The 18,997-nt window shown below is 38.7% G+C and overlaps 1 protein-coding gene across 1 annotated transcript in view; it reads right to left on the minus strand.

Annotated features, from left to right (window-relative positions):
* LOC149006902 (uncharacterized) overlaps positions 1-18,997 on the minus strand; it is a 39,201-nt gene that overhangs the window by 16,398 nt on the left and 3,806 nt on the right. The window lies entirely within an intron of this gene.

Here is an 18,997-nt window from a genome sequence, read left to right on the forward strand (position 1 = left end):
AAGCAATCAAAACAAAATTACTGCATGTTGATCCTAAAATCCTACTCTCTAAAGAAGACCCAAACTGGACCTGGTTCATCTCCCTCTAGATTTCCAAATGGTTTGTGATGCAGCACAACCAGAACCAGAAGTTACTGTTCATGCTACAGTAACGTGAACAGTACCCTAGGAGATCATTCTTCATATTTGGTGGGCCCAAACTCCAGCTTGCAAGGAGATAAAATAGGAACTGTTTTTTGTGGGAGTTCTAGAGATAATTTAGAATTTTGTTATTTATTATTGGGATAATCATGTAATCAAAGTTTTTATTTGGGTAGGATATCTAGGATAAGTTTTAGTTAGTTTTAAATTACCAAGAGTCCTATTATAGTTGTTTTCGTATCAAATATGTTTGTTTTGTTATTTAAACATTTGTAATCAGCTTATTGAGGATGGAAATAGAAAAAATAAATTGAAGCTTGAGCTTTGTGCGTTTGCAGCCCCCCCCCCCTTCTCTCCTCTTTTCTTCTTCTTCTTTTTTCTTATGAGTGTTCTTCTCTCTCTTCCTCTTCTTCAAGACTAATTCTTCCAAGATTTCCCTTCTTCCCCTTATCTTCTTTATCCTTGTTTCTACTCTATTATGTCCCCCATTAGTTTGGGTTGGTCCAAGGCAATGTATCGGCATCATAGGATGCTGGGACACAAGAGAACACCAACAATGAGACGAAGGCACCAATATGTTTAAGTGTGGCCTAGGTGACTCCATGACAACCATACATACAAAGACTAACTAGTCCTAGACTTTGATTGGGTGTTGTCTAGTGATGTGAAACAAATGGTTTTGTCATGATGGACATCATGTTTTGTGTCATTAGTAGTGGATTTTGTATTGCCACCTTTTGTACGGCTGTTTTACAGGATAAAGCTTTTCCTCTGCAGGGGCCTTGTGCAGTAAACCCCCTACAGGCGGTCGTCCATTGTCATAAAGTAGTCCCCACGAAGCTTTCGGGAAGAGGAGTAGTCTTGTGGGTAAGCATAGCATTTCTAGTCGAACTGCCCAACTGTCTTTTCTTTTCCGTATTTATGAACCTTTACTTGTTGGGAAGGGGGATAAACGGAACCTTGAAATAAATAAGGGTGCAAAGAAGGAAGTTCATTCTTCATAAAAGTTCCATGCTTCAAATAATTGACAAAGTGCAAGCAGACATGTTTGGAGCTTTGATTTAGAACTTGAGTCCGAATGGGCATTCAGCCCTTTGGATTCTCCATCAAATTGATATAAGAGCATGGCTACAAGCAGAATACTTATGTTACTTTACAATGGATTGCAGACTCATTGAAGTTCTTGGCTGATTGAGCGACGTAATGGAACAACGCCACAATCAAGAACAAAGATATGTAAATCCATGAAGCAGCTGAATACTTAACTGACTTGAATTGAGCAGTGTTGGATATACTGAAACAGAGAAGCTGAAAAGTTATTGGGGGTGAAGATGATTAAAGGATCGATCATCAACAAGCCCCAAACCACCTGAGTTAGTATCAATCAGCCCCAAACCACCAGAGTGACTAACTCTGATTATAAGGAAAACCATCCGATGAAATCACCTTTTGATATGAACAAAGAAGCTGTCAAGATCAATGAAGAGGCCCATGTTCCTGTCAATGAAGCTAGGGATCCTGAGATACATGTCATCCAACCTATGGTTATTGCTGAATCCAAGGACAACACCATATCTCCAGTGCAAGTCTGTAACTGCTGTGGGGTTGAAGGTTGGAAAGAACTGCTTGTTTTATGTAATAACTGCAGAAATGGTGCTGAACATACTTATTGCATGTCAATAATGCCGGGTAAAATCCCTATCCGTGATTGGTATTGTGAAGATTGCCAGCTCACAAAGGAAACAGATGCACAAAAGCTAGAATTTGATTCAGACGGGCACGCAGTTGGTGCTAATCACATTGACACCATCAAGTATTTCTCAGATGTCATTGAAGCTCCTTCATCTTCAACTAGGAAGGCTCCATTATCGCGAGGGAATTCATCCAAGCATTTGGGAGACATTGAAAATGTCGTTGATAACAAGTATGTCATAACTCGCAGTGGCGAAATTTATTATAAATTCCTTGTGAAATGGAAAGGCCGTCCGGAGACGGAACTCACATGGCTAAAGGCGGATGATCTCAAGAAACACAACCAGAACCTCTATGCCCATTACATGACTCTTTTAAATTTGTCAGAGACAAATGCTTTTAAGGAGAATTGATGCAGGGCAACCTTTTGATCCAGCAGCCAGCCCATCAAAGGAGCACTAGACCAACCCAAGTTCAATTCAAATCTGTCTAGCCTGGGCTGAAACAATCCACCCCTCTGAACCAATTCATGGAATTTCAGTAGCAATCAAATGCTGGAATAAGACTGGTATTTCTTTTGTGTCTTTTCATTTTCCCAGCAATAACAAACCTTTTCTGTCGTTCAATCTTGTTTGTAGTTCCTAAATCTTGGGAAATTTTCTATTTCTTGGAGATAGTTTATAGGTCAAAGACTTATTTCCTATGTTTTGGGTTTGGTTCTAAAAATCCACAATTCCATTTAGCTTTGAGTTCCAAGAGTCACTATATGTCAACTGTATGTACTTAAGAGGCTGTTTAGTCTCCTTCTCTATAAATTAAAATCATGGAGGTCGTAAGCATCGAGAATACCCTGAAATAATTATTGTAATTAATATACCCTTTGATAAATCCACTTCCTAATAAATGTCGAAGCAAATTACATGTATCTGCCCTGGAGTTGCTAACAATTATACCAACTACCCAATATTTTAAATCTTTTTTCAATGGAAAAATCAAACCAGAGCAACAAATCATCAGCTCTAGAGCGAGCTGTAGGGTTACGCAAATTGAATTAAACATTTAAATTTGATAAGCATCAACAACAATTGCCAGTTCATCCAAACATTCATGAAAGAAAGATCAAGATGTGCACAAATTAACTCTGAATAACCAAAGATTTTGGCAAAATCAAATCCGGTCATTGAGCTTCATGTGCATAATTACCATGGAATTGGTAATTGGAGATGATACTTGTAAATTTGTAATCAGAGACGGAAGCTGGTAATCCTTTTATGACAACATAATTGGATTGAGTTCCATACCCTGATAACCTTCCAGACTCAAATATGGAACACATTTTTTAAAGTTCATCATACATCCAATCAGATTCAGATACAATATTCATTAGACAGATTTGGATTGAGTTGCATACCCTGATAACCTTCCAGACTCAAATATGGAGCACATTTTTTAAAGTTCATCATACATCCAATCAGATTCAGATACAATATTCATTTAGACAGATTTGGATTGAGTTGCATACCCTGATAACCTTCCAGACTCAAATATGGAGCACATTTTTTAAAGCTCATCATACATCCAATCAGATTCAGATACAATATTCATTAGACAAATTTGGATTCAAACCAGAGAAAATCAAATGACATGACCAGATGACCTATATATTATCTACATTTTTCATCTTTTATGTTTTGCTTCTTATTAATTTATTCATTACATTTTTCAAACCCCACATCTCAAATGCATTAAAAAGTTTCAAAAATCCACTAAAATACAAACAAATGCATGTGCAACTTATATATATGAATTCTAAATTAACACTATTCATCAAGTAATAGTGGGTACTGACTACTGGGTACATCAGACATGCATTTGACTCCTATTTGCTGCTGCAGCATAACAATTTGGTATAGGACTCATAGCTATTTATTTAGTTCAGCCAGGGAAGCTACTGTGCCAAGATCAATTGCGATAGAGAATAGTTTACAGATCTAAAATAAAATATCCATAATGGTAATGAGAATGAATGATGGTGATGATGATAGTGATAGGTGCAACCCAAATTTCCACTGGTTGCCAACCATAGAGTCAAACCTCGATCCCCACTACAGGAGTCTCACCTAATGACCTAGGCCAAGTGATGTTCTCGCAAGTCACAAGTAAGTCTCACAAAGGAATTTTCTATTTACGAAATTCAGAGTGCCTGTTTGGAGAGTCATTCAGGCAATTAGAAACTATGACATCCTACTCAAAACTGATGTGAAACCCAATTTTAGGGTTAGTAAAATTAAGGGTTTCCCAGAATCTTCCAGCAATCTAATGAATAGTATAGTTAAATTTAGATTGAATAAATTGGGAAATATGGGAAGGTTAGGGTTTTAACAAAACCTAAGATGGGATGGTTTATTTGGCAGTAGGGTATCAATACGGGTTGTAACAAATAATGGGAATGGATAATTTTGTTAAAATAAAGATGGAGATCCAACTGTAGAGGTTAAGGGTAGGTTATGGATTTAACAAACTAGATGGGATGGAAGGAATTAAGTTTGAGGCTTTAACAAATTCTTTATGAGTTGGGTCTTGGAAGAAAACAAGAACCTTTCTATCTCTTCCTTGCTCTTCCTTTTCTTTTCTTTTCTTTCTTCTTTCTTTCTTCAGTTTTTCTGTTCTTGTTCTGCTGCAAGGAAAAGGAGACACAGAGAGAGGGCCGACAGGGTTGGAGAGGGGAAGGGGGGTATCGCAGGGTAGGGGTGCAGCTAGGGGGGTCATAAGGGGTAGGGGAAGGTGCTGAGGTGTTGTGGGGGCTGGGGAAGATTGCTGCCAGGTCATGGCAGCAAGTGGGAAGGGGAATTAGGGTTGTGCAGGGACAGGGGATGGGGATGGGGATGTTGCGCAAAACAGGGGAAGGGGGAGGGAAAGGGTTGCAATGGAGCTAGGGGAGTGGGGAAGGGCTGTGTCACTGTGTGTACCTGATTTGAAGAGGGAAGCTGCTGTAGTGTTGCTGGACTGCTTGCTGGATGGCAGGAAAAAGAGAGGGTTTGAGAGAATTAGACAACCGCAAGGTCCTACCCCAATAGGACGCTGCTACACCTTTCTTGGCTGCAATTGTCAGTAATTTTTATTCTCCCAGACTTGAGCTTTATAATAAGGTAGAGGGACTATTTATAGCCTTTACAAAAAGTCTTCTAATCTAGATGGGAGTCCTTATTAGATAGGGATCTCCTTACAAGGTGAATCTCAGCCGTTAAATAAGGACTATAATTGACACATGCTGAAACTAAAATCTTAATTAATTAAAGACTCTAACAGACAAATGCTGGAATTAAAAAAAAAATACTAAAGATTCACGTGCTGAAATTAAAACCTAATTAAGTAAAGATACATGCTGAAATTAAAAAACTAAAGACTCACATGCTGGAATTAAAACCTAATTAACTAAAGACACGTGCTGAAATTAGAGGATGAATTAGTCTAAGGGGGGAATAAGGACAAAATTGACCCACATGGTTCGGCCAGCCTAGGGAGGCTTCCCCCTATGTGGGTTTTGGGCCCAACTTGGGGTTTCGGCCAGGGGGGGGTCAACCCTGTTCACATCTAAAACTCTCTATTCCCACTCATACTTTCCAAAATCTAAGCATGAAGTCTCCTCTCCTTAATGGTTTGGTGGCATGCCTGTAGGGAGAATCGAAATTTTGCAGGAGAAAGAGAATGAAATCACATAATCAAACCTGTCAAAGAGCAACCTCAACTTCTATTCAACTCACTCTGCCTATTGTTGGGTTACAGGCAAGTATATAAAGGGAATTAATAAGACTCCAATAAAAAAAGTGAAATTGAAGACAATAACTTGCACTTTAAATCCTAACTCTTAACTCCTGCATAGGTAACCCAAAAAAAATTCAAAACTGAATATTATAAGTTAATTCAAACCCTTACTGGACTAAAAACCACGGGCTAGTTCTTCTGGGTTTAGGCACTGAAATCCTTGTATGCCGGTGTAACAACCAACTGATGTTGCATCATGGTTCGTATGAAATCTTTCTTGTTAAGTACATCTAGCCTGAGTTGTTGACCCAAGGATGTGTCCAAACCAAGGAAGTTGTCCCTCCAAAGCCTACTAACAACTCATCTTCAGACTCGAAGTAAAGGGATCTGCAGGTTCAACTAATTCTCAAGCCATAGAGAGAGGCGGGGGTCACCAGAAAAAGGCCCACGTGTTTAATCTTTCACGAGACTAAAATGCCAGCAGATATAGTGGTCAACTATTGTTCAGAAAGGTTGTCACAGCACCTGTATGCAGGATCTATCTCACTACTGAAAACTGGTTGGAGCTAGTGTAGAAAACAGTATTGTTAGAAAACAAGCATTAAATAATCAAAACAGCAGCTGAACTTGAACAAAGAAAAAAGAGAGAAGAAGAAGAAGAGAAGAGAGATGAAGAACCAGCAGAAGAGGCCTGTGATTCTAGCTTAAGAGTCTAGAATCACAAAGCCCTTCGATTTATAACTTCTAATGAATCTAATACAACTTGAGAGACAAGTAATTGTCCTCTAGAAAAGAAGAAAAAAAAGAAACAAAAAATTACAGCTTTAATAACTTTCTAGCTCCTAAAATAGAAAGTTCTGAAAATAGAAACTACCACTAAAATAGAAACTATGCTTTTTAGAAACCCCCAAAACTTATGTAGCAAGACTCCTACATTAGAAATAGAAAGTAGAGTAGCATCACTATCATTATACTGTTCACGTGAACAGTACCATGAATAGTAAAATAGCCCAAAGTGCATATACTTCAACACTCCCCCTCAAGCTGAAGTGTACACAAAGAAATCTTCAGCTTGCACAATAAGAATAAACTTGAAAGGTAGCACCAATCTTGAATCGTGTAGCAATACCTGACATCCATAAACACTGAGAAAACTTCACCCAGGAGATAATCAACACCAACTTAAAAAAAACTTTAATTCTTCATGTCGAAAGAACCATCAAATAATGAGAACAATCAACAATGTTGAAGACGAACAAAATCCATAAGTATAACAGAATCAAAGACACAATCCACATAATGCCGTTAATAGGGAGAAATATCCACACTAAATCTTCCAAAATATAGCTCCAAAGTCCATACAAATGCTTCACAAAAAAGCAAGTAGTAGGTAAAGTATGTGTAGGCAAAAGGCACTATCCACATAATGCTAGTAGTAGGGAGAAATATCCACACTAAATCTTCAAAATTGCAACTCCAATGTCCATATAAATGCTTCACAAGAAGGCAAGTAGTAGGCAAAGTATGGGTAGGTAAAAGGCAATAGTGATTATTGTGGACCAAGTAGGTAGGTAAAAGACAATATAGGTTACTGTGGACCAAGTAGGTAAGGTAGTATGGGGTTACTACGGACCTATTAGGTAGGTAAAAGACAGTATGGGTTACTGCGGACCAAGTGGTAAGGTAAAAGACAATATGGGTTACTGCGACCAAGTAGGTAAGGTAAAAAGACAATATAGGTTACTGCAAACCAAGTAGGTAAGGTAGTTTGGGTTACTTCGGACCAAGTAGTTAGGTAAAGGACAATATAGGTAAAGGCAGATAATGATATTGTTGTAGAATGCCTCTCACCGCCTCTCTCCCTTCCCCCTCCAACCCCTCTTCGCTGCCTTCTGCCAGCACTCACGCTACCAAATCTCTGGTTTGTGATCTAATCCCTATTGAGCACGCTCCTGACTCTCCGCTTTCCCCTCCTATGCATGATCTTGAGCATGGCGAGTGTAGAAGAAGTAATCCTCCTACTAAAGGGCACAACCCGTTCAATGAAGACTTCCTGATTGACCTCAGGTCCTCCAAGAGGAAGAAGAAAAAGAAAAATTCTGCAAAATAGTTTCTTTTGGCCACTGTTCAGCCCTTTTCCTTGGGTCTTATCCCCTTTGCTTTGTCCTTGCTCTTTAGCTTTGCGAATTCTCGGGCTTGATGTATGAGTGTTTGTTCTTTTAATATATTATTTATTCATCCAAAAAAAAATTAAGGACAAAGATCTTCACAAATAATATCCATCAGCGCCTCTTAAGTAGATATAGAATAAGGTACCATTCTCCCCCTCACATGTAGCATTACACGTGGACAATTAAAGACAACTAATAACTAATATCCAGTTTAAAAAGATCCCAAGAAATATAGTTTCCAAGTTCTCCTCATGATAGGGAATGTTGTAATGTGGTAAATATGTAGTATCAATGGTAAACATAGTCAAATGGCGAAGAGTTATGGTATAGATGGGATTTAATAAAAAGCAAAATATGGATGAGGAGGGAGAGGCACAGGTTCAACTATGGATAATCAAAAACAATAAAAATAAAAAAGCAAAATAAGTGTAGTACCAAATTCAATACAAAATGGAAACAATAGTAGTCTGTTAGAAAACAAGCATTAAATAATCAAAACAGCAGCTGAACTTGAACAAAGAAAAGAGAAGAAGAAGAAGAAGAGAAGAAAGATGAAGAACTAGTAGAAGAGGCTTGTGATTCTTGCTTAAGAGTCTAGAATCACAGAGCACTTTTATTTATAGCTTCTAATGAATTTAATACAACTTGAGAGACAAGTAATTGTCCTCTAGAAAAAGGAAACAAAATATTACAGCTTTAGTAACTTCCTAACTCCTAAAATAGAAAGTTCTGAAAATAGAAACTACTACCAAAATAGAAACTATACTTTCTAAAAACTCCCAAAACTTATGTAGCAAGACTCCCACATTAAAAATAGAAAATATAATAAAAACAATAGCATAATACTGTTCACGTGAATAGTAACATGAACAGTAAAACTACCAAATTTACATATACTTCAACACTCCCCCTCAAGCTGGAGTGTACACAAAGAAAACTTCAGCTTGCACAATAAGAATAAACTAGAAAAGTAGCACCAATCTTGAATCGTGTAGCAATGGCAGATGTCGATAAACACTGAGAAAACTTCACCAAGGAGATATTCAACACCGACTTAAAAAAAAAAACTTTAATTCTTCATTGCAATAGAACCATCCAATATTGAGAACAATCGACAATGTTGAAGACGAACAAAGTCCATAAGTATAGCAGGATCAAAGACATTATCCATATAATGCCGGTAGTAAGGAGAAATATCCACACTAAATCTTCAAAATTGTAACTCCAAAGTCCATATAAATGCTTCAAAAGAAAGCAAGTAGTAGGTAGGCAAAAGGCATTATCCACGTAATGCCGGTAGCAGGGAGAAAAATCCACACTAAATCTTCAAAATTGCAACTCCAATGTCCATATAAATGCTTCACAAGAAGGCAAGTAACAGGTAAAGTATGGGTAGGTAAAAGACAATATTGATTACTGTGGACCAACTTGGTAACGTAGTATGGGATACTACGGACCAAGTAGGTAGGTAAAGGACAGTATGAGTTACTGTGACCAAGTAGGTAAGGTAAAGAACAGTATGGGATACTGCAGACCAAGTATGTAAGGTAAAAGACAGTATGGGTTACTGCGGACCAAGTAGGTAAGGTAGTATGGGTTACTACGAATCAAGTAGGTAGGTAAAAGGGCAATATAGGTAAAGATAGGTAATGATATTGTTGTAGAATGCCATAAGTTGAGGGCAAAGATCTTCACAAATAATATCCATCAGCACATCTTGAGTAGATATAGAATAAGGTACCATTCTCCCCCTCACGTGTAGCATTACACGTGGACAATTAATGATGACCAGTGACAAGCATCTTAAAAGTATGAGCACAAAAGAAACCCAAGAAGGAAAAGTAGTAGCCACAGAGCAGTGTATTATTCACCAATAAAGCTGATCAAGCAGCAGAAAATCGTCTCACAGGACAAAGTCTTGTTCACCAAGGGGGGGGGGGGAAATTCTAGACCACCACTAACCCTTTAATAAGGTAGGAGCAAATTAGATCAAGAGAAAATTACTGAACCAGCTTGGAATCTCAAAATTGCAGTAGTCGCTGCAGCAATCCACTCAAAAGAAGTGCAATAACAGTAGTTACAGTAGCAGATAATATCAGATCTTGGACCATAGCAACAAACTTCTACTAGATGTGAAACTCTAACAGATCTTGATATGAAGGAAAAGTAATTCTTTAGGTCTTTGTAGAAGTATTAGACCTAAAGACAATAGGTAGGTAAAAGACAGTATATGTTATTGTGGACCAAGTAGGTAAGGTAGTATGGGTTTTTATGGACCAAATAGATAAAGTAAAAGACAGTATGGGTTACTGCGGACCAAGTCGGTAAGGTAAAAGACAATATGGGTTACTGCGGACCAAGTAGGTAAGGTAAAAGACAGGATAGGTTACTGTGGACCAAGTAGGTAAGGTAGTATGGGTTTTTATAGACCAAATAGATAAAGTAAAAGACAATATGGGTTATTGCGGACCAAGTAGGTAAGGTAAAAGACAGTATGGGTTACTGCGGACCAAGTAGGTAAGGTAAAAGACAGTATGAGTTACTGTGGACCAAATAGATAAGGTAAAAGACAGTATGGGTTACTGCGGACCAAGTAGGTAAGGTAAAAGACAGTATGGGTTACTGCGGACCAAGTAGGTAAGGTAGTATGGGTTACTACGGACCAAGTAGTTAGGTAAAGGACAATATAGGTAAAGACATGTAATGATATCGTTATAGAATGCCATAAGTTGAGGACAAAGATCTTCACAAATAATATCTATCAGCACATCTTGAGTAGATATAGAATAAGGTACATTCTCCCCCTCACGTGTAGCATTACACGTGGACAATTAATGATGACTAGTGACAAGCATCTTAAAGTATGAACACAAAGAAACCCAAGAAAGAAAAGTAGCAGCCACAAAAGAGCAGTGTATATTCACCAATAAAGTTGATTAAAGCAGAGAAAATCATCTCACAAGACAAAGTCTTGTGCACCAAGGGGGAAAAAAATTTCTGGACCACCGCTAACCCTTAGGTAGGAGCAAATTTGATCAGGAAAAAAAATATATTGAACCATCTTGGAATCTCAAAATTGCAGTAGTCGTTGTAGCAATCCACTCGAAAGAAGTGCAATAACTGTTGCTGCAGTAGCAAATAATATCAGATCTCGGACCATAGCAACAAACTTCTACTAGATTTGAAACTCTAACAGATCTCGATATAAAGGAAAAGTAGTCCTCTAGGTCTTTGTAGAAGTATTAGATAAAAAGAAGGCTAAATTTGATTCTGAAATAAACAACGGAAGAAATAGTAAAGCAAGAAGGTAGCAGCAGAATTTTTCAGAAGAGAGAAATTCAATGAAATAGGGGTACTAGTATAAGACTTGCAACTAAACTTATAGCACAAACAATGGAAGACAATACTTAGGTCTTGCAATCCGAATTATGGGCATATCTTTGCAAGAATCAAGAGGAATCCCAAGACATCAGTATAGTGCAGATTGAACTTCAGATTTGCACACAAAAAAAATGTAGTAGCAGCCTCAGTTGAATCAAATAGGTAGACATGTCCCCAGAAAGCTTAGGGCCTTTTTGTAGTATTAATACATAGATACTTGGAGCTTCAAAAGTTAAAGAAGAAGGACAGCCATTCACAATTACTGCAGCGAAAGTTGGGGCTACCTTAGATAAGAAAAAGGGGGAAAAAAACTGGGCAGCCAAGAGAGAGAAAATAATCCCTAGGTTGATTGCTCTGATGCCATGTTAGAAAACAAGCATTAAATAATCAAAACAGCAGCTGAACTTGAACAAAGAAAAGAGAGAAGAAGAAGAAGAGAAGAAAGATGAAGAACTAGTAGAAGAGGCTTGTGATTCTTGCTTAAGAGTCTAGAATCACATAGCACTTTTATTTATAGCTTCTAATGAATCTAATACAACTTGAGAGACAAGTAATTGTCCTCTAGAAAAAGGAAACAAAATATTACAGCTTTAATAACTTCCTAACTCCTAAAGTAGAAAGTTCTGAAAATAGAAACTACCACCAAAATAGAAACTATACTTTCTAAAAACTCCCAAAACTTATGTAGCAAGACTCCCACATTAAAAATAGAAAATATAATAAAAACAATAGCATAATACTGTTCACGTGAACAGTAACGTGAACAGTAAAACTACCAAATTTACATTTACTTCAACATAGTCAATGGAGTAGAACCTAGCTAAACCTAAATTCAGGTCTGAGATGTCGAAAAAATCTTAGAAGAAACAAAGTTGACAAAAGTCTTCATGGAAAAAAAACTTGCAGAAAATTAATTCCACCCACGAAATAGGGAAACAGTTGCCCAAGGATTCGCATGAAACATTATATAGCATTGTAGGCTATATAAACCAGTAGTTGAGATGCAAACACAGCCAGATAGGTAAATCGCAACCCTTATCATATAAAAAGGAAACAACTGCCCAGGGATTAAATACTAGGTAGATCGAATCTTAGAGAAGACCAAAAAAAAAACTTGTGTAGGACCCATCATATAAAGGATTGCAAACTGAAACATACAGCCAATCTTTATTTGGATTCCCTGGGTTGTTAGTAGTATGGATAGATATTATTGGAGTCCTTTATAAGTCACTGTTAGGGCCCTAGGATGAGGCCATGTGGGAGAGAGAGAGAATTAGGGTTAGTTGCAGGTAATAAATAGAGGGACAATTGAGTGGAGAGGTATCGAATATTTTATGAGAGCTTTCTTAGGCAGCCGTAGGCTGAGGGACACCGCTGTGAGTTGTGGGGGTGACTGGCACCATAGAAACCAGAGTCTATCTTGTTAATTCTTGCAATTTTGTATTAATTTTCCAAGATATTATAAGGATCTTATCAACCTGGTATCGAGCATTCACAATCTAGGGAGGTGATGGCACTGCCTTCGTTTTCTGGTGAAGGAGATGTGCAGAGATGGATTTTAGAGGTTCTTTTGTTCTACTGGGAGAACTAGATCAAGGAAGAACAATGGCTAGGTGTGGCTCTCCAACATTTGGAAGGAGAAGCCTTTGAGTGGCTCTACCAGAGGGAGTGGTCAGTACTGGATTGGGCGAGTTTCAAAGAAGCTTCTTTGAAACTCAGTTTCAATGGAGGTGAGAAGATTGGAAGGGCTTCTAATCGTGTGAAATTGAAAAAGGTTAACGCACAAGGAGACCTACGATTGCCTGTTGAACCTTTAAAGTTTACTGAAAACGTTGAAGTAACTGACATTGTAAACACCATCAAAGCAATTCAGACCCTGGGAATCAACAGCAATGAGGTATCAGTTGAGTTCTTAACAAAACCACCATGGGAGAAACACAGTCTGTCGATAGATAATGACAATTGGGTAGCTCGATCTCCTACGAAACCCCCATGGGTGATGGCAACAGCTATAGAAGAAGAATTGTCGGCACCATTGGAGCAGAGATAGCTTGATTTTCTGAAGAATTCGTGTGTGACAGAGTTGCGGTTATGGGGCAAGTTTCCTATATGGGAAGATCTTCAAGGATCAGTTTCCCTATTCGGATTGAGGGTTATGACAGGGTAGTACTATTGGAAAGATAGAATATCACCGCGTGAACATTACATGTTGTTAAGAATGTAACTCCCAAGGGATCGACCACTATTCTTTTTATAGTAAGGCGGAGAACTCTTGTTCATTGGAGCGCCGGAGTGCGGAGGTTGTTCCCACCATCGAAGTCAGAGTGTGGGACTGAGCCTTCCGAATGAGAAAGACCATAAAGTGATTCATTTCGTTGGTAAAACCTACGCCAATATCATATTGACTTTCTCTTGTCCAATAAGAGTTTCCAAGAGTGACTTTATGAAATTCTCTCCTTTCCAAAGCTGCGCTTGCGAAATATTTTTTGGAAACAACTCAAGAAGGGAAGGAAGAATCTCAATCGGCGGTAAAAGAGGAAGGTCACTGCAAGCTGTTGATCGCAAGTCTTATTCTGGAAATTGCAGCTGGTGTGGATGAGTCTTGCAAGATAGGAAGAAGACGATGGAGTTTTAGGGTTTTTGGATTTAGTTCGACTCAACTCAAACCGGTTTATGGATTTGGTTCACATATTAAGAGGTAAAATTCTTATCCATTTGGCCCAACCCAGGTATGCAAAGGATCAAACTTAGGCCCAAAGAAAACCAAGTTCAAAGATTGGGCCGTCAATTTCCCCAAGAAACCCCCTTGGGCCCAACCTATTCCATTAAACCCAAGCCCATTCTATTGCATTAACCCAAATTTCTTAGCCCATGATTTCAAGTGGTTAAGTTTAACCAACCTACAAGCAACACTATGGGCCCAACTCATTCTATTAAGCTCAGCCCATTTTGTTAACCTAGTACCCAGGTTATATTTTTTTACTCATGGGTTTAAGTGTGTGAACCCCACCAATTCAAAGATCCACTGTGGGCCTGGCCCAGTTCCTCCCAACAATACCCAATATATCTCCTTTACCACTTGGACCCAAATAACCCGGTTAGACCACGGCCCACATCTAAGATTACTTTGAACCAAGCACTTACCGAACCAAGGCCTAACCGAACCACAAAATGGGAAAATCCTCATCTTCAACCTCTCGAAATCGCAACAGACAGTAGGCGGCGTCAAGGAAGTTGCAGCCTCACGTTGGGCGTTGGTTTTGTTGCCAGCAACTGAATCTTCCAAACCCAATGTATCGCACCAAGCTTTGATGCTATTTCTCCCATCTTTTTGCAGATCTGTATTAGAGAGGTTGCTCATGTGGCAGAAACGCAAAGAACAGATGTTTCTCACAAGGTTAATTTCGTTCACAAAAGGACAGGATACCAGGACCGCGATGCTCGACCGAACAATCCTCTACTGTTCTCGAGCAACTTCTCTAAGCTTCCCAGTAGGAGTTTTTCAACCAAACACTCGGGCATCTGGGATCGAGGGTATTCTCTCATCGTCCTCTTCAGATTTTACTCTTCCGACCATCGCAGTAGACGACGCTCATGGGGCCACCTTGGTGGTTCACAGGGGTTTGCTGATGGCTTACGGACAGATTGGGTCCATTTCCCCTGCATCTGATAGTTGAGCGAAAGCCCTGTTTCGTGGATTTGACCTGTCGGATGACTACTCGTGTGTTCTTTCGATCAGCTTAAATTTTCAAGGTTTTTTTTTCCTTCCTATGGGCTGCTTACATTTGTGGGGGTATCCGGCATATGGGATGCCAAGGACGGCTATCATTCAAGAGGATGACTTAGCATGTTTATATGGCAAGCATGTGATGTGAAGCATGAAGACCACACCTCAAATTTTCTATCACCTTGAGGACAAGGTGATTTTCGAGGGGCCGGTAGTGTTAGGGCCCTAGGATGAGGCCATAGTGGAGGAGAAAGAGAGAATTAGGGTTAGTTGAAAGTAATAAATAGAGGGACAATTGAGTGGAGAGGTATCGAATATTTTATGAGAGCTTTCATAGGTAGCCGTAGGTGAGGGACACCCGCTGTGAGGTGTGGGGGTGACTGGCACCATAGAAACCAAAGTCTATCTTGTTAATTCTTGCAAATTTTGTATTAATTCTCCAAGATATTATAAGGATCTTATCAACCAAAGAAGCAAACCATATAAACCAGTAGCCATCCCAAATAAATCTTCAGAAACCAGCAAAAGATCCCACAATCTGTAGTATAAACTCATGAACCAGCAGCCCAGAACTTGAAGAAGAATCATAAAATGAATTCTGCAGAGTGCAGAACAGAATAGGGTAGAACGAAAAACTGATCTAAGTAGCAAATTATTTGCAACAACAGGTGGTTGCGCACCAAAACTTGAAGAAGAATAGCAGAAAAATTCTGCAACACAGAATCGAATAGGTGTTTGCAGAGAAAAACAGATCTGCCAAAAGATTTAAAACTGCAGAAAATAATAGATCAAAGTAATCAATCAAGTTACGGCCCTTATGGGATAAATAAGAGGTAAGTAATAGAATAGATCAGTTTATATATTCATCTGATCTAACTATAAAATAAGTACAGCAATAGGTGGTTGTGCACGAAAGAGAGAAACACTGAAAGAGAACTTCAGAAGAGAATACTTGAGAACAACACTGTTTTGATTAAAAAAGCTCTGATACCATGTTAGAAAACAAGCATTAAATAATCAAAACAGCAGCTGAACTTGAACAAAGAAAAGAGAGAAGAAGAAGAAGAGAAGAGAGATGAAGAATCAGCAGAACCACAGAGCCCTTTTATTTATAACTTCAAATGAATCTATTACAACTTGAGAAACAAATAATTGTCCTCTAGGAAAAAGAAAAAAAGAAACAAAAAATTACAGCTTTAGTAACTTTCTAGCTCCTAAAATAGAAAATTCTGAAAATATAAACTACCACAAAATTAGAAACTATGTTTTTTAGAAACTCCCAAAACTTATGTAGCAATGACTCCTACATTAGAAATAGAAAGTAGAGTAGCATCACTAGCATGTTACTGTTCACGTGAACAGTAACAAGAACAGTAAAATAGCCCAAAGTGCGTATACTTCAACAAGTATATTTATGGTTTATACTGGATAGGGATGAAGAGTTGGCAATGACACGTTACAGTGCATATACCATCTTGCAACACAAGCCAAATCCCCATAGTTTCTTATATATTCAACTAGACCAGGCCAGACCAGACCAGCTCATATACCATTTTCTTCCATCCAACCCATAATCGATAACCCTATTACAAAAAGCAGCTCTCTCCCAACTGAACTATACCTCCCAGCTCCCACACAAGGTGGAAGCATGCAGCATGCAGGAACAGTCAGATGCTTCTTTTCTATTCTTTTCCCTGGCATGCAGCCACCAAGCAACAAACAGCCAGGCCAAGCTAGAGGGGCAGCTAATTGAGTATAGCATGAAAAACAAGAAAAAGCAGTAGTCCATAACATAGGCTCCAGAATTTTAATTGATAGAAGGAAAGGGAGGTAACAGCCTCTAGGCTACATGCATTGGAGAAAGTAACTGTTGAAATTCCAAAGCTATATGGAATTACCACCACCTAAAAACCAAAACCAAAACATAAGAAATTAAGCACTAGACCCAAAAACCAACCCCAAGAAATAGAAAATTGTTCCCAGGTAAACTACGAAACAAGACTACATAATGAGAAGTATTTAAATGCCTAGGAGTATGAAAGGACACCAAGACAATACTCGTATTGGTGTCCTAGAAGTCCAGGAATTGACAAGTGAGGTGGAATTAATTCAGTCCAGGCTAGACAGATCTGGAATGGTCTTGAATTTAGGCTAAGGCCTAGTACTGGGGTTGGGGCTTAAATTTGGGCTGGGCCTTCTTTGACAGGCACGCTGCTAGATCAAAAGGATGCCCTGCATCAGATCTAGATCTGCAAAATTACAGAAACACTCATCAATAAAAATGACAAAGCCATACCTTTCATGACAAAAGCAAATGGACCTAGAGCTGAGGCATTCTAGTTAGCTTCTGTTGGCTACTAGGATTCACATTGCTGTAAGTGAAGCATGTGATGCTCTTCTAAAAAATAAAGCTAGTTATACCCTGCTATAAATTTGTTTGAAGAAAAACTGTTACGGAGGAGGCAAGACAGCTGCCTAGATTGACTAATCATAATTCATACTTCAGTAGGCAAGGACTCAGTGATGCAGGCTTTTGAAGAAATGCATTGCCTTTTTTGGGAGGGATATGGTGGTGGGGAATCATGCACATGCATACTGTCAGTCCATCACCCACATTTGGGGTTTTAAGTTTGTCCAGTAGGACTGACTTGCGTCTTTTCAATGTGTCCATATGGTAAGCATAGTGTACAATCGTAGGTTGGGCTTTTGAGTCTTTCTCTTGTGGATGAATATTCAAAGGACCATGCCAGGAAAGCTTTAGCTTTTTAAATTGTTCTGCCAGATCAGTCACTGAAGATCATCAGTCTCTACCTCGAACAGACGAAAAAAGTTGAATCATTCATTGTGGAACCATTGAGAATGAATCTGCTCTAGATCATTGACTATAAGAAGCAGAAGGTGCTTTGGTGGAAACTTCATGGACGGAAAAGGTTGCTGTCAGCATGATAATGGTCAATGTATCACTTCTTCAGTCCGAACCCAGGAATCCCTTAGATATGATGAAAAATGGATATTGAACCATTGGTGGTCAAGATTTTCTCTATGAAAATACAAATCAGAGTTTGAAGAGAGGAAAGATCACTCTACCGCAACAGATACAAGAACTTTTTCAACCACATAGTTTGAAGAGAGGAAAGATCACTCTACCGCAACAGATACAAGAACTTTTTCAACCACCTAGTCTGGACTCCTAGAACATCGCACCCGAGCAGCATTCTATTTGATGCCTTGATGGTATGGAAAGGCCCAATGAACTGGAATTTCCCTATTGGGTCAGGAAATTTTGGGGCAAGCAGATCATTTATCATAAAGTGGATGAGTTTCAAGAGAATGATTCAGAGTTTTTGCAAAATCAAGGGTCTCCTTGATGTGAAACCCAATTTTAGGGTTAGGGTTTCTTGGATGATTTCCCTAAAATTTAGGGTTGACCTAGAATCTTCCAACAACTGAGCCAAATCAAGATGGAATGGATAGTATGGTTAGATTTGTTATAGATAGGGTTTTAGGTAAGATTTGATTCAACAAAACTAAATGAGATGGTATGGGAAGGGTTAGGCTTTTAACAAATCAACTGGACTGAAAATTAAATCCAAAATTCTGAAATTAAATTCCAGCAGATAATTAGGGCTGAAATTGACCAAATTACCCCTTTTAGGTTTCGGCCAGCCCTAGATGCTCCACTTTGGAGTGGCCATGAGGCCCACTCCAGGGTTTCGGCCAGGGGCTGAATTCTGGTTCACATCATTCTTTCTCCATTTAAGTCATTCAAACCTCTTCTTCCTTTCCCACCCATTGCTCCAGGTTCAAGTAGCACTCCAACATAACCATGTGAAACCTGTTTCAGTGAAATGGGGATTGGTGTACATTTTAACCCATTCTATTGATATAAAAAAATGGCATTCGTTCAGTGCAAGATGCTTCATAGAAAAATTACTGAAAAGAATACGTACCCAACAAAAAAGATTTAGAATTTATATGTTGATGACACTCTTAAGTGAATTGATGGATCTAATATTACTTTGGGTGGATATTAAGCACCTGGTACCAAGTCTAGACATGGCATTTTATAGAGATGAAAATGACACATGGCCCATCAACAACCAGACTAGAGGGACATATC

This window comes from Hakea prostrata, chromosome 8 (assembly GCF_041222555.1).
Source record: "Hakea prostrata isolate BN-2017 chromosome 8, UWA_Hpros_2, whole genome shotgun sequence".
Taxonomy (NCBI): Eukaryota; Viridiplantae; Streptophyta; class Magnoliopsida; order Proteales; family Proteaceae; genus Hakea; species Hakea prostrata.